Source organism: Phyllostomus hastatus, unplaced genomic scaffold, assembly GCF_019186645.2.
Source record: "Phyllostomus hastatus isolate PE091 unplaced genomic scaffold, TTU_PhHast_1.1 phas_contig_16, whole genome shotgun sequence".
NCBI classification, from domain to species: Eukaryota; Metazoa; Chordata; class Mammalia; order Chiroptera; family Phyllostomidae; genus Phyllostomus; species Phyllostomus hastatus.
This window is the reverse complement of record NW_025333643.1, coordinates 28,502,543-28,522,592: the sequence shown is the minus strand read 5'-3', so window position 1 is coordinate 28,522,592 and position 20,050 is coordinate 28,502,543. Positions and strand designations below refer to the sequence as shown.

Genomic DNA, 20,050 nt, shown 5'->3' with positions numbered 1-20,050 from the left:
AGATTCATTTTCAGTTTTCTGAGGAAGTTCCATCCTGCTTTCCATAGTGGTTGTACCAGTCTGCAGTCCCACCAATAGTGCACTAAGTTCCCCTTTTCTCTACAACCTTTCCAACACTTGTTGTTTGTTGCTTTGTTTATGATAGTTATTCTGACTGGTGTGAGGTGGTATCTCACTGTGATTTTTAATTTGCATCTCTCTGATAGCTAGCAATACTGAGTATCTTTTCATGTGTCTCTGGATCCTCTATATGTCCTCCTTGGAGAAGTGTCTGTTCAAGTCCTTTTCCCATTTTTAAATTGGGTTGCTAGTCTTCTTAGAGTGGAGTCCTGTAAGTTCTTTATATATTTTGGAGATTAAACCCTTGTCTGAGGTATCATTGGCAAATATGTTTCCCCATACAGTTGGTCTCTTTTTATTTTAATACTGTTTTCTTTAGCTGTGCAGAAGCTTTTTATTTTGATGAGATCCCATTTGTTTATACTTTCCTTTATGTCCCTTGATCCAGGGGACAGATCAGTGAAAATGTTGCTTCATGTAATATCTGAGATTTTCCTGCCTATGTTATCCTCTAGGACTTTAATGGTGTCACGGATTATATTTGAATCTTTTATCCACCTTGAATTTATTTTTGTGTATGGTGTAAGTTGGTGCTCCAGTTTTATTATTTGCACATAGCTGTGCAGATCGCCCAACACCATTTGTTGAAGAGGCTATTGTTACTTGATTTTATGTTGCTGCCCTTTTGTCAAATATTAATTGACCATAGGGACTTGGGCTTATTTCTGGGCTCTCTGTTCTGTTCCATTGGTCTATGTGCCTGTTTTTATGCCAGTACCAGGCAGTTTTGATTACAGTGGCCTTGTAATATAGTTTGGTATCAGGTACTGTGATCCCTCCTACTTTGGTCTTCTTTCTCAAAATTGCAGCAGCTATTCGGAGTATTTTATGGTTCCATATAAATTTTTGAAACTTGTGTTCCATGTCTGTGAAATATGCCATTAGTACTTCAATAGGTATTGCATTGAATCTGTAAATTGCTTTGGGTAGTATGGATATTTAGATGATGTTAATTCTTTCAAACCATGAACACAGTATATGTTTCCATTTGTTTGTGTCTTCCTTGATTTCTTTCTTTAGTGTTGTGTAGTTTTCTCAATACAGGTCTTTTACCTCCTTGATTGGCTTTATTTCTAGGTATTTTATTTTTCTTTTTCCTATATTGAATGGGAATTTTTCCTTGATTTCTGCTTCTGCTGTTTCATTGTTGGAATACAAAATGCCTTTGATTTCTGGATATTGACTTTGTATCCCGCTGTTCTGCCAAATTCATTTATTAGGTCGAGCAGTTTTTTTGGCAGAGTCTATAGGATTTTCTATGTACACTATCATGTCATCTGCAAATAATGACAGTTTTCTTTTCCCCTTTCTAATTTGGATGCCTTTTCTTTTCTGATCGCTGTGTCTAAAACTTCCAATTCTATATTGAATAGAGGTGGTGAATATGGACACCCTTGTCTTGTTCCTGATCTTAGTGGAAAATATTATAGTTTTTGCCCATTGAGCCTGATGTTGGCTGTAGGTCTTTCATATATGGCCTTTATTATTTTGAGGAATGCTCCCTCTCTTCCTACTTTGCTGAGTGTTTTTATCATAAGTGGGTGTTGTACCTTATGAAATGTTTTTTCTGCATCTATTAATATGATCATGTGTTTTTTGTCTTTGTTTTTGTTTATGTGGTGTATTACATTTACTGGTTTGGGAATGTTGAACCCTCCTTGCATTCCTGGGGTGAATCCCACTTGGTCATGGTGAATGATCTTTTTAATGTATTGTTGAATGCAGTCTACCAATATTGTGTTGAGGATTTTAGCATCTATGTTCATCAGCGATATTGGCCTGCAGTTTTCTTTCTTTGTTGTGTCTTTACCTGGTTTTGGGATTAGGATGATGTTGGATTCATAAAAAGAGTTTGAGAGTCTTCCATCATTTTGGAGTTTTTGGAATAATCTGTGAAGGATAGGGGTTGGATCCACCTTAAATGCTTTGTAGAATTCTCCTGTGAAATCATTGAGTCCAGGGATTTTGTGAGTTGGGAGTGTTTTGATTATTGCTTCAATTCCATCTACTGTTATTGGTCTGTTCAGGCTTTCTGCTTCTTCTTCACTGAGTTTTGGAAGATTATATTTTTCTAGAAATTTGTCCATTTCACCTAGGTTTTCAAATTTCTTGGCATATAATTGTTCATAATAATTTGTTATAATCCTTTGTATTTCTGTGGTGGCAGTTTTAATCTCTCGTCTTTCATTTCTGATTGTGTTTATTTGGGCCTTCTCTCTCTCTCTCTCTTTTTTTTTTTGATGAGTCTGCTTAACGGCTCTTTGATTTTGTGTATTTTTTCAAAGAATCAGCTCCTGGATTAATTGATCCTTAGAACTGTGCTTTTAGTCTCTATGTCATTTAATTCTCCTCTGTTCTTGGTTATTTCCTTCCTTCTGCTTGATCTGTGCTGTCTTTGTTGTTGTTCCTCGAGTTCTTGTAGGCTTAGGTTTAGGTTGTTTGAAAGATTTCTGTTTTTTTGGTAGACGTTAATTACTATGCACTTCCCTCTCAGGACTCCTTTCACTGTGTCCCATAAGTTTTGGGTTGTTGTGAGTTCATTTTTGTTTGCTTCCAGAAACTTTTTTATTTCTTCCCTAATTTCATTCTTGACCCATTCATTGTTTAATAGCATGCTGTTCAATCTCCATGATTTTGAATGTTTTGAGTTTTTCCCCTTGGGGTTGGTTTCTAGTTTTAGTCTCTTGAGGTCAGAGAAAATGCTTGGTATGATTTTAATTTTGTTGAATTTGTTGATGCTTCTTTTGTGTCCTATTATGTGATCTATCTTTGATAATGCCCCATGCGCTTTTGAAAATAATGCGTATTTAGCCTCTTTGGGATAAAAGCCTATATATATATATATATATGCCACCATATCTTAGTTAATATTTTGTTTGGAAGAGCTGTCCATTTTTGACAGTAGGGTGTTAAAATTCCCTACTATAATTGTGTTGCTGTCAATATCTTTCTTGAAGTCCTCCAACATTTTCTTTATGTATTTGGGTGCTCCTATGTTCGGTGCATACACATTTACAATGTTTACATCTTCTTGGTGGATTCTTCCCTTGAGCATTATGAAGTGATCTTCTGGGTCTCTCTTTATGGCCCTTTTTTTGAAGTCTATTTTGTGTGATATGAGTATTGCTACCCTGGCTTTTTTTCCTGTCTGTTTGTTTGGAAAACTTGTTTCCAGCCTTTCACTTTCAGTCTGTGTAGGTCTTTTATCCTGAGGTGGATCTCTTGTATGCAGAATATGTGTAGGTCATGCTTTCTTATCCATTCAGCTATTGTATGTCTTTTGATTGGAGCATTTAATGCATTTCTGTTTAAGGTTATTCTAGGTAGGTATTTATTCATTGCCATTTTCATACCTATGTTCCTCTCTCCCTCTCTCTCTCTCTCTCTCTCTCTTGCTCGCTCTCTGTCTCTTTCTCTCTCTCTCCTCTCTCTTTTTTCCTTTTTTTTGCTTAAAGCAGTCCCTTTAGCATCTCTTGCAGAACTGGTTTTGTGGAGGTGTATTCTTTTAGACTTCTTTTGTCTGGGAAGCTCCTTATTTGGCCTTCCATCTTGATTGAGAGCCTTGCTTGGTAAAGTAGCCTTGGTTGTGGGCTTCTGGTTCTCATTATTTGTAATATCTTTTGCCATTCTCTTTTGACTTGGAGGGTTTCCATTCAGAAGTGAGCTGCTAACCTTATTGGGGATCACTAGTATGTTACTTCCTGTTTCTCCCTTGCTGCCTTTAAGATTCTTTCTTTGTCTTGGAATTTTGCCATTTTAATTATGATGTGCCTTGAAGAGAACCTTTTTGGGTTCCTCTTTTGGGACTATCTGTGTTTCCCAGATTTGTATGACTTTTTCTCTCATCAAATTAGGGAAGTTTTCCATCATTACCTCTTCAAATAGGTTTTCTATCCCTTTTTCTTTTCTCCTTCTGGTATCCCTATTATACGGATATTATTACATTTCATACTGTCTTGCATTTCCTTTAATTCCTCTTTATTCTTTCTGAGCCTCTTTTCCTTTTCTTTCCCTTGCTCGGTATTTTTCTCTGCTTAGTCCTCCAGCTTGCTGATTTGATCTTCTGCTTCATCGATCCTCCTTTTGATTCCTTCTACTGTGTTCTTCAGTTCAGAAATTGTATTCTTCATTTCCTCTTGGTGCTTGTTGATAGTTTTTATTTCCGTTTTCATGTTGATATAGTTTGCAGTGAGTTCATTGTAGTTTCCCTGTATTTTATGGTAATTCACTGTGAGCTCATTGAGCTTCCTAAAAACCATTGCTTTGAACTCAATATCTGATAGTTGAGTTGCCTCGATTTCATTTAGCATTCTTTCTGAGGTTTCCTCCTTTCCTTTCATTCGGGGATTGTTTCTTTGTTTTCTCATTGTTTGTGTGACTCTTCTTGTTAGCCTCAGCTTCTTAAATTGATCTGTTCTGACTCCCTGGGTTTATGTTGTGAACTTCTGTGGTAAAATACCTGTGAGATTCAGTGGTGCAGTCTCCTTGATTTCCCGATCTCACTAGTCTTGGACTGTCATTTAAGTTACCTCTGTGTTTGTCTTGGGTTGTGATGGTTGTTGGGTCTTTCTTTGATGGGTCCTTCCCACCCATCTGAGGGTAACTGAGAGGTTAACTGAGGGTCACTGTGTCCACCACCTCTTGTATTTTGTTGTGCTGGTGAGGGCAGGTTGTGTTGAAGATTGTTCTTCCATGTGTACAAGGTGTTGAGGATCCTCTCTTGCTCTCATTCAGTTGTTTGTACTGGGTAGTTTCTCCACTATTTAGTTGTATTTCCAGATAGGTCCTGGATTGAGGTTAGTGTGGCCTTCACTCCCTCCTCAACCTTCTTCTGTTGTTATCTCTTGGTGGTTCCTTTGTTGTTGGGTTTCCTCTTCCAGTATCCTGGTGTTCAGTGCTTCCACCTACTGTTTTTTTTTTTTTTTTTTTTTTGTGATCAGTTAGAGAGGGAAGGCAAAATGGTTTAAGACAGCAAGACAGTATTTTATGATATTTATAGTATTAGCTGGTAGAGAAAGGATAGGAGATCCTTTGGCTATGTATAGTGTTAACTGTGATATTCCACCCAACTAGCCACTTTTTAGAAAGGGTGGAAAGAAGATAAAACTCTTGTTGCAGAGGTAATAGTTTTTATTTGGATCTGAAAGCAGTGAGGTTGTGGGAGATCAGATTCTGAGGTAAGGTGAGAGTTAAGGATAGTAAATAGGTATAGTATGTAAGAGAATAGAGTTAGCCACTACAGTAATAGAGTTCAGGAAACTGTGAATTGGGCTATGATCTGGGAGGTGTCTTGTGAAGTATTTACAATGGTATGAAACACCTATTGTTGGGAACTGCCCTGCCTGGTATCAGAAGCTGTAACCCCTGCCAATTCAGTGCTTGGTTGGTTAGCCAATGATGGGTAAGATTCCCCAAGGGGAGAATGATCTAAGACAGGCATGATTACGTGGGAGGCCCCCAGGGAAGGACTTGGGGGGCTATAGCAAAAAGCGGTGATGGACCCTTGCCCCTTAGCTTTGACATAGCTTGAGTCCTCATCATCTGGGAGAAAATCTCCTTATCTCTTGGCTGCCTTACTTCCCTTGCTCCACCTAAGCCTGAAATAATGACAGGGTGGTGCAGCTCTGTGCTGAAAAGGGCAGGTTCCCCAGGTGATCAGGCCTAAGAAAGAATATGTAAAATCCTGTGAAACCTGCTTTGTTTAGAATGCTCTCAGTTGAATGATAAGGGTCCAAGGAAGAAGTAAGTTTGTTCTTTCAAGTTTTACAGCTCTTTGACCCTGACTCAAAGTAGGTCCTCAGACTTCATTATCTATTGTTTGACCCTTACTTCCTAGCAATGAGTAATGAACTTTTACCTGAATTCTTATTCAAATGAAGCCAGTAAAAAGCCTCTTCAGAGGGGGAACTAGGCGCTCTCCCCACCAGAGAGAGGGTGGCCAAGTGGAGCTCTTCAGGAGAGAGGGTGGCCAAGGCGCTCCCTGTGTGAATAGTGGCCCTTCTATTCCTATTCCCCCACAGGCCCTTCTGGTTGTCTCTGTGTATGTTTTTAACATGTTTTGATGAACATCTGCAGCTGAGATGGATACTCCTGGCTGGTATCCTCCACAAGCTATTGTTTACAATAGTATTAGAGCAACAATCATGTGACAGAATATATGTGATCTGGATAACAAGAATAAGGATTATAAGACCTTAATTATTGTGCTAAATGAGCACAATTGAAGTGAAGGACAGTAAATTAGCAATACACTATGAAAGAGAGAACAGGGGAAACCTTTCAAATAATACAATTTAACCAGCCAAGCAAAGAAGACTAAACAGAAAGAAGAGTTTTTCTGAAGATGGCGGCTTTACTCTAGGCAGCGTTTTTCTCGGCTCCTGTGAAGAGGGGGGAAACTCGCAGATCAGTGGAGAGGCAGAGAAAGTGGGCTGGGTTGCCGAATCACTTTTGAAAGCAGGACATCAGAAATTATTGCACGCACTGGAAAACCAGATGGTAAGGAGTCTGATACAGGACAAAAGGGGCCCAGGGATCAGCGCGGGGTCTGGGGGTGTGCAGACCACAGGCCCGCCCGGTGCTCCGGGCTCTGCCCCAAGGCTCCCAGGAGAGGGAAGCTGCTGCTCCCTCCCTCCTCCAAATACGGGGGTGAGCAACTCCAGGGGAGAACGGGTTGCTAGAAGGAACAGATTGGCCAGTTGGACTGAGAAAAAATCACCCAGGGAATATGAACACCCACCCAGAGACCATGGAGAAGTGAGAGCCTCTAGCCGACAGGACCAGGGGCATCTCTAACCCTGTGGAAGTGCAGCTCAGTGGAGGGTACGAGCCGGCCGTGCTCAGCTCGTGCCTCATAGGGAGGCCGGAATCATGCGCTGCGATCCCGGGAAGGACGTGGTGCTGGGTGCATTCGTGCAGTGTTGGCTCAGAGATTTCCAGACAGCCCGACCAGGGGAGCCGGGAAAGGCGCCAACACCCGGTCGGAGTGTGGTTCAGCGGGGAACACGGAGCTGGAAACGGCTGGGCTCGTGCACAGTCCTCGGGAAGACTGACTCTCATGCGCCAGTGTGTTCGGGGAGCGCCCAGGATACCTGACACTTGCTGAGATCTGGTTGGGAGAGAGAGAATCATTTCAAAGACGCCTCAGCCAGCTGAATCCAGGAAGATCAGAAAAACTGGTATGGCCAGTTAGAAACCAACAAGAGGGTTTTTTTGTTTGTTTGTTTGTTTTTTGGTTTTGTTTGGTTTTGTTTGGTTTCTCTGGCTGTTGTTGGTTGATTGATTTTATCTTGTGTTTTATGTGACCTTTTTTTTCAATTCTTATTATTTTTATCTCGCAATCCCTTATGTTTCTTTTCCTTTCAACCTAATATTATTCTTTCCACTCCAGATTTATCTCTCCTGCACTACATCTTCTGCTTTTCTTTCCTTTTTTTTTAATCTTGCAAGTTACTGTAAATTTGTATTATCTTTTTCTCACTTTTCTGACATTTTTAATTTTAATAACATTTTGGTATTCTTTTTCTTTCTGTATAATCTTCTTTGCTTGGCTGGTTATACTGTCATTTGATAGGTTCCCCCTGGTATCTCAGTCACAAGATATCAATAAGTTACTATCCTTCATCTGTGTTCCATTAATACACCTCTCAAGGTTCTATACTCTTTATTCTTGTTATGTAGACCTCATCGATTCTGCCACAAGACTGTCACTTTACTATTACTGCTAGTAAGACCTAGTCTATACAATTGTAAATGCTTCTCAATACCCCTACCTGATCTCAGCCCACTTTGCAATTTTTTGAACTATACTATTGTGGGGGGTTGTCTCTATTCTTTTACTCACTACTCCTATATACTAATCTTTAGTCCAACCCTACCTTAGAAGCTGACCTCCCACAGCCTCACAGCTGTCTAGATCCAACTAACAATCCTCTCGTCCCCAATAAGAGTCTTACCTTCTTTCCATGCTTTCTAAAACGTGGATAGTGGGGTGGAGGATCACGGTTAACACTATAAGGAGCCAAAGGATAACCAATCTCTTCTCTACTGGCTGCTAAAGTAAATATCATAGTATACTGTCTTGCTGTTTTAAACCATTTTGCCTTACTCCTCCAACTGATCCCACAAAAGAGTAGGGGGAAGCTGTGAACACCAGGATACACGAAGGAGATTGCACCACTGAAACACACAAATATTCTACCACAGAAGTCCACAACATAATTACAGGGAATCAGAACAGTTCAAATTAACAAACAAGAAGAAAAAAGAAGAAACCCACGAACAATGAGAAAACAAAGAAACAACCCCCAACTGAAGGGAAACGAGGAAGCCTCAGGAAAAATGCTAAATGAGATAGAGGCAACTCAACTATCAGATAGTGAGTTCAAAACAATGATTACCAGGAAGTTCAATGAACTCACAATGAGCTTTCAGAAATTAGAGGGAAACTACATCAATCTCACTGCAAACTATATAAACATGAAAAAGGAAATAGAAACTCTCAACAAAGGTCAAGAGGAAATGAAGAATACAATTTCTGAACTGAAGAACACAGTAGAAGGAATGAAAAGCAGGATTGATGAAGCAGAAGAGCTGGAGGAAAAAGTAGAAAACAGCATCGAGAAAGAACAAGAAAAGGAAAAGAGGCTCAGAAAGAGTGAATAGGGCTTAAGAGAAGTGCAAGACAATATGAAACGTAATAATATCCGTATAATAGGGATACCAGAAGGAGAAGAAGAAGAGCAAGGGATCGAAAACCTAGTTGAACAAGTAATGAAGGAGAACTTCCCTAATTTGACGAGAGAAAAACTCACACAAATCCAGGAAACACAGAGTCCCAATCAAGAGGAACCCAAAGAGACCCACCCCAAGACACATCATAATTAAAATGACAAAATTTCCAGACAAAGAGAGAATCTTAAAGGCAGCAAGGGAGAAAAAGGAAGTAATGTACAAGGGAGCCCCAATAAGGCTAACAGCTGACTTCTCAGTGGAAACACTTCAAGCCAGAAGAGAATGGCAAGAAATACTCCAGATAATGAGAACCAGAGGTCTGCAACCAAGGCTACTATATCTAGCAAGGCTCTCGATCAAGATAGAAGGCCAAATAAGAAGCTTCCCAGACAAAAGAAGTCTAAAAGAATACACCTTGACCAAGCCAGCTCTGCAAGAGATTCTAAAAGAACTGCTTTAAGGAGGAGAGAAGAAAGAGAGAGAGAAAGAGAGGAGCACAAATACATAAAAGACAATGAATAAGTACCTATCAATAATAACCTTAAACGTAAATGGATTAAATGCTCCAATCAAAAGACATAGAATAGCTGATTGGATAAGAAAAAATGACCCACATATCTGCTGTCTACAAGAGACCCACCTCAGGATAAAAGACCTACACAGGCTGAAAGTGAAGGGCTGGAAACAAATCTTCCAAGCAAATGGACAGGAAAAAAAAGAGCCGGGGTAGGAATACTCATATCAGACAAAATACACTTCCAAAAAAGGTCCATAAAGAGAGACCCAGAAGGTCACTTCATAATACTCAAGGAAAGAATCCATCAAGAAGACATAAATATTGTAAATATGTATGCACCCAATATAGGAGCACCCAAATACATAAAGAAAATCTTAGAGGACTTCAAGAAAGATATGGACAGCAACACAATTATAATGGGAGATTTTAACACCCCACTATCAAAAATGGACAGATCTTCCAAACAAAATATCAACAAAGATATTATGGCATTGAACAATACCCTTGATGAAATGGACTTTACTGATATATACAGAGCCCTCCATAAAAAAAAAAGCTAAATACACATTCTTTTCAAATGTACATGGAACATTCTCAAAGATAGACCACATGATAGGACACAAAACAAGCCTCAAGAATTTCAAGAAAATTGAAATCATACCAAGCATTTTCTCAGACCCCAAGGGACTTAAGCTAGAAACCAACCCCAAGGAAAAAAACCAAAAACACTCAAAATCATGGTGATTAAATAGCATGCTACTAAACAATGAATGGGTCAAGAATGATATTAGGGAAGAAATCAAAAGGTTTCTGGAAACAAATGAAAACGAACTCACAACAACCCAAAACTTATGGGACACAGCCAAGGCAGGCCTGAGAGGGAAGTTCATAGTGATACAGGCCCACATAAAAAGGTTGGAAACATTCCAAACAAACAACCTAACCCTACGTCTACAAGAACTCGAGGAACAACAACAAAGGCAGCCCAGAGCAAGCAGAAGGAAGGAAATAACCAAGATCAGAGCAGAATTAAATGACATAGAGACTAAAAGCACAATTCTAAGGATCAATGAATCCAAGAGCTGGTTCTTTGAAAAGATAAAGAAAATCGACAAGCCTTTAAGCAGACTCATCAAGAAAAAAAGAGAGAAGACCCAAATAAACACGATCAGAAATGCAAGAGGAGAGATTACAACAGATACTACAGAAATACAAAGGATTGTAAGAAATTACTACAAAGAGCTGTATGCCAAGAAATTTGAAAACCTAGATGAAATGGACAACTTTCTAGAAAAATATAATCTTCCAAAACTCAATGAAAAAAGAAGCAGAAAGTCTGAACAGACCAATAACAACAAAAAGAAATTGAAGCAGCAATCAAAAAACTCCCAGCACACAAAAGCCCTGGACCAGATGGTTTCACAGGAGAATTCTACAAAGCATTTAAGGAAGAGCTAACCCCTATCCTTCACAGACTATTCCAAAAAATCCAAAAAGATGGATTTTTGGAATAATCAAACTCGTTTTATGAGGCCAACATCATCCTAATTCCAAAGCCAGGTAAAGACACAACAAAGAAAGAAAACTGCGGGCTAATATCACTGATGAACATTGACTCTAAAATCCTCAACAAAATACTGGCAAACCGCATCCAACAATACATTAAAAAGATTATACACCATGACCAAGTGGGATTCATTCCAGGGATGCAAGGATGGTTCAATATTCGCAAGTCAGTAAATGTAATACATCACATTAACAAAAGCAAAGACAAAAACCACATGATCATATCAATTTATGCATAAAAAGCATTTGATAAGGTACAGCACCCATTCATGATAAAAACACCCGGCAAAGCGGGAATAGAGGGAGTATTCCTCAACATCATAAAGGCCATATATGAGAGACCTTCAGCCAACATCATTCTCAATGGGCAAAAATTAAAACCTTTTCCATTAAGATCAGGAAGAAGACAAGGCTGTCCACTTTCACCACTTCTATTCAATATAGTACTGGAAGTTTTAGCCACAGCAATCAGACAGGAAAAAGAAATAAAAGGCATTCAAATCGGAAAGGAGGAAACAAAACTGTCACTGTTTGCAGATGACATGATAGTATACATAGAAAATCCTATAGGCTCTACCAAAAAACTGCTTGACCTAATAAATGAATTTGGCAAAACAGCGGGATACAATGTCAATATCCAGAAGTCAAAGGTATTTCTGTACACCAACAATGAAACAGCAGAAGCAGAGATCAAGGAAAAAATCCCATTTGAAATAGCAAAAAGAAAAATAAAATATCTAGGAATAAACCTAACCAAAGAGGTAAAAGACCTGCATTCAGAAAACTACACAACACTGAAGAAAGAAATCAAGGGAGACACAAACAAATGGAAACATATACCATGTTCATGGATTGGAAGAATTAATATCATCAAAATGTCCATACTACCCAAAGCAATTTACACATTCAATGCAATTCCTATTAAAGTACCAATGGCATATTTCACAGACATAGAACACTTCAAAAATTTATATGGAATTATAAACAACCCCGAATAGCTGCTGCAATTTTGAGAAAGAAGAGTAAAGTAGGAGGGATCACAATACCCGACACTAAACTATACTACAAGGCCACTGTTGTCAAAACAGCCTGGTACTGGCATAAAAACAGGCACATAGACCAATGGAACAGAACAGAGAGCCCAGAAATAAGCCGAAGTCCCTATGGTCAATTAATATTTGACAAAGGAGGCAGCAACATAAAATGAAATAAAAATAGCCTCTTCAACAAATGGTGTTGGGAGAACTGGACAGCCACGTGCAAAAATATGAAACTTGAGCACCAACTTACACCATATACAAAAATAAATTCAAGGTGGATAAAAGACTTAAATATAAAACATGACACCATTAAAGTCCTAGAGGATAACATAGGCAGGAAAATCTCAGATATTTCACGAAGAAACTTTTTTATTGACGTGTCCCCTAGAGCAAGGGATATAAAGGAAATAATAAACAAATGGGACCTCATCAAAATTAAAAGCTTCTGCACAGCTAAAGAAAACAGTATCAAAATTAAAAGAGAACCAACTGTATGGGAAAACATATTTGCCAATGATACCTCAGACAAGGGTTTAATCTCCAAAATATATAGAGAACTTACACGACTGCACTCTGAGAAGACAAGGAATCCAATTAAAAAGTGGGCAAAGGACTTGAACAGACACTTCTCTAAGGAGGACATACAGAAAATCCAAAGACACATGAAACGATGTTCAATATCGCTAGCTATCAGACAGATGCAAATTAAAACCACAATGAGATACCACTTCACACCAGTCAGAATGGCCATCATAAACAAAGCAACAAACAACAAGTGTTGGAGAGGTTGTGGAGAAAAGGGGACCCTAGTACACTGCTGGTGGGACTGCAGACTGGTACAACCACTATGGAAAGCAGTATGGAACTTCCTCAGAAAACTGAAAATGGATCTGCCTTTTGACCCTGCAGTTCCACTGCTGGGACTCTATCCTAAGAATACTAAAACACCAATTCAAAAGAACCTATGCATCCCAATGTTCATAGCAGCACAATTTACAATAGCTAGATGCTGGAAGCAACCAAGATGCCCATCAGTAAATGAATGGATCAAAAAACTATGGTACATTTACACGATGGAATTCTATGAAGCAGAAAGAAAGAAGGAGCTCCTACCCTTTGCAACAGCGTGGATGGAGCTGGAAAACATTATGCTAAGCGAAACAAGCCAGGCAGTGAAAGACAAATACCATATGATCTCACCTTTAACAGGAACCTAAATAACAAAACAAAGGAACAAGCAAAATATAACCAAAGACACTAAAATAGAGGACAGGCTGATGGTGACTGGAGGGGAGAGAAGAGGGAATTTCAGGGGACAGTGGGAAGGGTTCACAGGAAGAAACTTAAAGGACACATGGTCATAGACTAAGGGGAGGGTGGTAATGGGAGGGAAGTAGGGAGGGTGGGAGGGGGGACTGGATTGGGAGTAAAAAGGAGAAAACTGTATTTGAACAATGATTAAAAAAATAATATTAATAAAAAAAGAAAGAGGAATACAAAAATGCTATTAAAAAATGTAAGAGTAATGAAAAAAATAATAATATAAATATGCAATAACTTGTAGGTTCTCTGTAATAGCAAAATGAAATTTGTTTCACTGTGTTAGCTTTTGGAATGACCCCCTCTGGGAGTCCAATTCTGGTCTTTTCATTCTTCCTGTTTATTTATTTATTTATTTTGTCTCACTTGTGGGTATTTAAAAAAAGTCAGAAGAGAGGAAGAGGAGATAAAATTGGAATGAAAGGAAGAGGAAATAAAACAAGAAAGAGGGAAAGAGTGGAAAAAGGAATTGAAAGACAAAACAATAATTAAAATTTAAAAAAGGCTACTTAAAAATAAAAAAAAACAAACTCCAAACTTCTTGTTGGTTTCAAATTGGCCAAACTGGGTTTTGTGGTCTTGCTGGCTGAGACAGGCTGAGGGATGATTGGTACAGCTTTTCTCCCTTCCTGATCTGCACTTAGTCAGTCTTGACTGCATTCTCCTTAGAGCTAGCTTGACACCTCTCACCAAGTCTTTCTTAGAACTCTCTTTCCCCGGAGTCTCCACTGTGGCCTGGGGTACTGGCTTACATGCTTGGCCAGGGTGCCTGGGTCCTGCGGGCTGGGGTGTGGCACCCTTCCCAGTGCTATGGGGCCGGACATGACCTTCCATGCAACCTTGGGATCACTGCCCGGCTGGGTGGGGAGTAGGCCTGAGTGATTGCTGCAGGACAATTCCTCAAACAGTGTCTTTCTTTTCACTTTGTTTTTTTGAGAAATTCCTCCTACTCAAGCCTGCCGCTCTGTACAGTGGCCGGGCCTCTCACACAGCCCAATTCTCCAGCCAGACAGGTGACTATCAGGGCCAGGGCCTGTCACTATGCAACTCTACTCTTCTGAGCCAGTGCCCACAGACTCTGCAGGTGCTCATAGCCCCTCTGTGTTTGCCACTTAGTCCTTATTTCCCTCTTTGCAACTTTAAGCAACCAGGTCTCTCCCGGTGCTGCTTAAACCTTGTTTGGTCGGGGAGGGAGCAGTTGACGCAGATCTCTCCCAAGTGTTACAGAACAGGGCCAAGGTGGGTGACAATATACTATTACCAAAAGGATCCCCCACTAGGTTTGCATTGTCCACCACCAGAAGAAAGATGTCTCTCAATGCCAGAGATTTGTAAAAAGGAAAGGAAATGTTTATTTGAAGCTATACTGACTTAAAGTAGTGACCTAATGTCTTCATTAAGATATCAAAGTGCTTTAGGACACCCACAGATGCACATAGTCCTTCCTTCTCCCTCTGCCCTAATTTGGGGTACCGTATCTCAGGAAAAGGAGCAAACGTCTGTGATTCAGGCTCCTGACACCATCAGCTGTATCACTGTCTAGGCAGGATCTCCAATTAATCCAAAATCATGTGACACCTTCTGATGGTCTACTGGCAAGAGTTCTTTCACCCTTCTTCCAGGCAAAGTCTCTCCTGCTCCCCAGGCCACATGGCCAAAGGGAGCACCCCAAAGCTGCATGGTCCTCTTCTACCAAAGCTGCAGGGGTCCCCACTCTTGCCAAAACCACATGGTTCTTCTTGGCAAAGCTGTGGGGGTGGGGGGTGGTCACCACTCTGCCAAAGCTGAGTGGCTGTTCTCTGCTAAAGTCACATAGTCATTCTCCCTCACATGGCTGAGGGGGTCTGCCCTCTGCCAGAAGTGCGTGGCTCTCCCAATGGCTGCCGTGTCTTGGTTTTAAATCCTTGTGCCAGTCTTCCTCTGCAGCCCCATTTCCAACTCCTCACACAGTTGGCTACACTTGCCAGCACTTCCATATCCTTCCAGCTTTACTGGGCTGCCATAATGGGCCTGGGCAGGCATGGCCCCATGGCGTGGAGGCAATCATCTCCAAGCTCTCATGCAGGCGCTGTAACCACGGGGAGTTGCTTGCTAGTAATGTCTTGGGTGGAAGTCTCACCCTCCTCCCTGGCTCAAAGCAGGGCCATGGCTGTTTAGCATATCTATGAAACCAGTTAAAGGCTATAGATATGTTAAATGATCAGGCCAGAGGTTAGTAGCAAAGCTGTTGCTGTACAAAACAGCCCTGCATGTTCCTGCTCCATGTGTCCCTTCCCCCAACTCACACCTGTGAGGGGAAGGGGTGAGGACATCCTAATATTTCCTGGACACCCTGAGTTCTGGACCCCATTCCAGATCCCTATTTGGGGCCCCCCTTTTGGCTGCTCCCTGTTATACAAGGACTCTGTGGCAAACCCGGCAGCAGGTGCTGGGCCTGGGGCTGTAGCTGCCCTGGTCCTCGTGCTGGTCCCTGGGACCTTATTGTCCTGAAGCACTTTCCTTACCGTCTGGTTTTTTAGTATCTGCTACAATTTTTGGTCTCTTATTTTCATATATGCTGGGGTACTGTTGGCTGTTTGCTGTGTTCCTACATAGATTGGCTAGGTTTTTCTCCTGTGTGTAGGGGAAAGTGTAATATGCTCCCTTCTACTTCATTGCCATCTTCCTCTGAGAAAACATTTTAAATACTACTTGGGCCCTGGCTGGTGTAACTCAGTGGATTGAGCATGGGCTTGCAAAACAAAGGTTTGCCAGTTTGATTCCCAGTAAGGGTGCATGCCTGGGTTGCCCATTTATTTTTTAAAATATATTTTATTCATTATGCTATTACACTTGTCCCAATTTTCCCCTTTTGCCCTTCTGTCTGTTACCCGCTTCCCTTCAGCAATCCCCCCCTGCCTTATTTCATGTCCATGGGTTGTCCAGTTCTTGAGAAGTTCCAATTCCTTCACTCTCTCACTAACAACAGAAAGAATCAGAGTAGAATTTTAATGGGTATAGAGTAAGTTGGGGGAAAATAAAGTCCAAAATGTAATATAATGGAAATAGCTTGATGCTTTATTCTTCATTTGCATTTTGGATTTTTGAAGCTATGTCCCTTTAGAAATCTCCCTTTCATGTTGATGGGGGCAGGGCTGGACAAGAGCTGAGAAACGGAGCTGAAGTTGTCAAACAATGGGGTTAGTTTCCTTAGGGGAGTCTTCCTCTTTTAAAGGAAGTCTTCATCTCCTCCACCACCCTGAACAAGCAAACAGAAAAGAGTGGAGCTCTGAACAAAAGACTGGGTCCAGGCTGCTTGTGTAAAGCCCCTTTTCCCAGCTGTGTCCCTTAGGCACCCCGTGGTAGGAACGGGGGACTCAGCCTTTCTGTGCCCCTATTGTCTCATCTGCTAAAAGGCCTCATAGGGTGGCTGTACAGGTGAAATGGGTTCATATATGCAAAGATGGTAGCACAGTGCTTAGCAAATAGTAAGGAGTTGGTAAACTTTATGTCCCTAGCTGAGAGGGTACTGTTGTACTTTCTGGGCTTGATGATGTGCAAATGCATGTGTTTTTCTCCTTCCCAGGACAGAGTGCCACCCTCTCCTCTGCCATCTCTCAACCACCACCACTTTCTGGCCCTGCTTTCCACCTTATTTTTCTCCATAGTACATATACCATGTATATATATTTATTGATATGTTTACTGTTTTCCCATCCATCTTGCAGGATTTACTACGACTCTTATAAATGAAGACATAGAGTTACTTTTCACCTCCTGCCACTATAACTTAAGTTCTGTGAGCCAGCAGACTGGCTTGTTCTGTTCCCTGGTTCAAGCCCAAATTCTAGAACACAGTCTAACACACTGTAGGCATTCAATAAACATAATTGGGATGAAAGAGTAAGCTAGTTGTTCCCAACACAAATCAGAGCAGCAGTCCCTTCCTCCTTGAATATGAAGACATCATGGAAAGGCTGCACATGCTCTGCTCTGGATTTGAGGAGACTCAAGCATTCCTGATGGGTATCATGTCTCCAGTGTACCTGCTGCCTTGTAATTCCTCCAGAACATTCTCCTATAATCCCATGCCCTGGAAAGTTATAAACTAGGCACCTAGCTCCAAACTGTGTATGTGTGCTTTTTAAAATTTCAGCAAATACATAAAGACAGGGAGATTTCTGATTAAAATGACCCCTTTATAAATTCAAAGGCATGGCAACACTGGGCCCACACTACCAGGCATCAAATTACCAATAGGCTGGTTGTGAGTGCCTGCACCATATTTGGATGGAATATGTGTATCCAGTTTGCTACAGTCCTTACCCCTCCTTATTGTATTTCAACCATTGTGGCCAAGTTTCAGTCACAATTTCTTATTGCAATTGTGCAATATTTCCTAAGATGGAGAAATATTTTGATTAAAAGTTGGAAAGCAGAAGGCTTGCTGTTTTAAGAAAATGGGCAATATTTTTTTTTATGCTAGGGGTTATAAGGAGACTAACTGGTAATGGAAAAAATACAATAAAGATTAAATTTAAAAAATTTAAATAAAATAGATTGCTCTGGTTGTTTGCTATGGAATGCTCAGCAGGTCTGATTCTTTATATTACATGACCCATCCAGATATTTGAGTTTGCCACCCTGCCCTAGGGAGAGGGCCCTGTGGATAGGATCTTGGGGTTCTGCTAAATTGATAAATATTTAGGTTTTTTCCTTTGTTGATATAAGCAAGACATGTTTGGATATCACCTAATTTTCTGTCATTTAACTTTATGCAAGCAACACTTTAATACTTCTACAGGATATTGCTTCACAAAAAATTGTGAGAATTTGCTGTTCTTCCAGAATCAGAAATGATGAACTGATTCAAATGCATCAGAGCATTTTATTTCTGATTATACACATAGGCTTGGATATGTTTCAATAAGTCTCTATTAGTAATAGGTACTGTGGGAGAAAATGGGTTCATCATTAAATAAGATTGAAAACACAAGATAAAATAAGGTTCTACATGTTTCTCTACTGTGGATTACATTGTGAATCTCTAAAGGACTGAGAGCTCTGTGGGATAGAAAGAGACTTGTATGTATTTTCAAACTTGTTTTATTTGGTAATATAGATTCCCCATTTTTTTTTTTAAATCACAAAAGATCAGTTGGAAGGTACTTTAGTTTGGATATTTCACTCTGCAGGAAGTATATTGTCTACATTTTGGAGATCAAGTTTAATTGGACCCACAAAATTAGAAGTACAAAGAAATTACTCATGTCCTGGTTTCCCAAGGACAGCACTTATCTAAACAGTGTTTTACCTAATAATTACTAATATCTCACATTCATTAGAATCTCATTGCTTCCAGGCATTGTGATAGGCTTACACTCTCTGTTTGTTCTCTCTGTTAATCTTGACAACAACACCCCAAGGCAGGGAAATATTACCCCCATTTTACAGGTTTGGAAAACAAGGTGTTCGGACATTAGTTTTCCCAAGGTCACACCTTGAAGGAGTAAAGTTAACCATCAGAAAATATTTCATGTTTGTGTTTTTTTGGATATCTATTCTCTTTAATGATTTAAAGAGATAGCTATCGTTTAATTAAATGCTTATTTAGAAGAGTCTGGCATATATAGATTTTATACATTTTATCTAGTTTAATTCCCCTAGTATGAAGTAATTGTGTTATAATTATCCTTTTTACAGAATAGAAATTGAGGTTGAGTGAAGCTCTCTAACTATCTCATCATCACAAAGCCCATAAGCTGTGGCAGCTCTGTGTACATCAGTGGGGGATCCTGTCCATGCAGTTAGTTTGCTGCTTGCTGTTCTAGATGTTCCACAAATTGCCTTGAGCATCTGTTCTTTACAAAGTTCCATGATAAATACTGATATTTAGCCAGGGTTTAAAAGCACTTAAAAGAAAATAGAAGGATGCTTACCTAAAACATCAGAATTGTATCACTAAGATGAACTGAAAAAACTGCAGTCATTCTTTTAACAAATTCAGGAAAGGATTGGTAGTCTTCAGTGTGTTTTTAATCTGTTTTACTCTTTGTGAGTAAATCTTTGCCTAGTATATTTTCCTTATTAGAAAACAACAACAACAAAAATGTGTCTGAATGAATTATATGTGAGAAATCGCACAACCCATTACCCTCACATCCTCTCTAATATGTGGCTGCAGCCACTGGGGAAGGTGGTTTTCTGCTCCTGTTGATGTTTGCCCACAACTGGAGGGGGTTGTCTCTACTCTAAGGTGTGCCCACCATTGCAAAAGAGAGAACAACAGATTCTCCAAGAATGTAACAAAGGCTTAGAGGAAGGCACACTTGGAGAGAAAATTGGGAGTGAATGCCAGAGCTTTACAAAGAGTTCCCAAAGTAGGCCCTTGTAAAAGTGAATAATGAGCTGCATAGACTAGTTCCTTCATGCTGAGCTCAACACACATCTTGAAACATAAGATTGTCCAGGAAGCAGATACTCGGAAACTCTTTCATCTTAATTAAAGTTATGTGGGCTAAGAAATACTTTTCCTTTACATTAAACTCTTATTCCTGTGGAGAAATTTTTATTTGTTTTTATCTAATTTGAGCTTCAAGGTTAATCTCGGTTTAAGACTTTCACTCACAGGGAGAGATGTCCATCCGGTCCCCTGATCCCATGTATATGCATGCATTCATCAGGAACCTGCTGGGCTCCAAAGCTTTATACTGGCTGCATTCTTTACACCGTTCCCTTCGACAGAAAGAATAAGCTGTGTATCTGGGAAGGATAT

At 40.1% G+C, this 20,050-nt stretch overlaps 1 pseudogene; it reads left to right on the top strand.

Annotated features, from left to right (window-relative positions):
• Window positions 1-6,990: 6,990 nt before the first annotated feature.
• The window catches only part of LOC123814348, a 43,680-nt pseudogene continuing 30,620 nt past the window's right edge, over window positions 6,991-20,050 (top strand).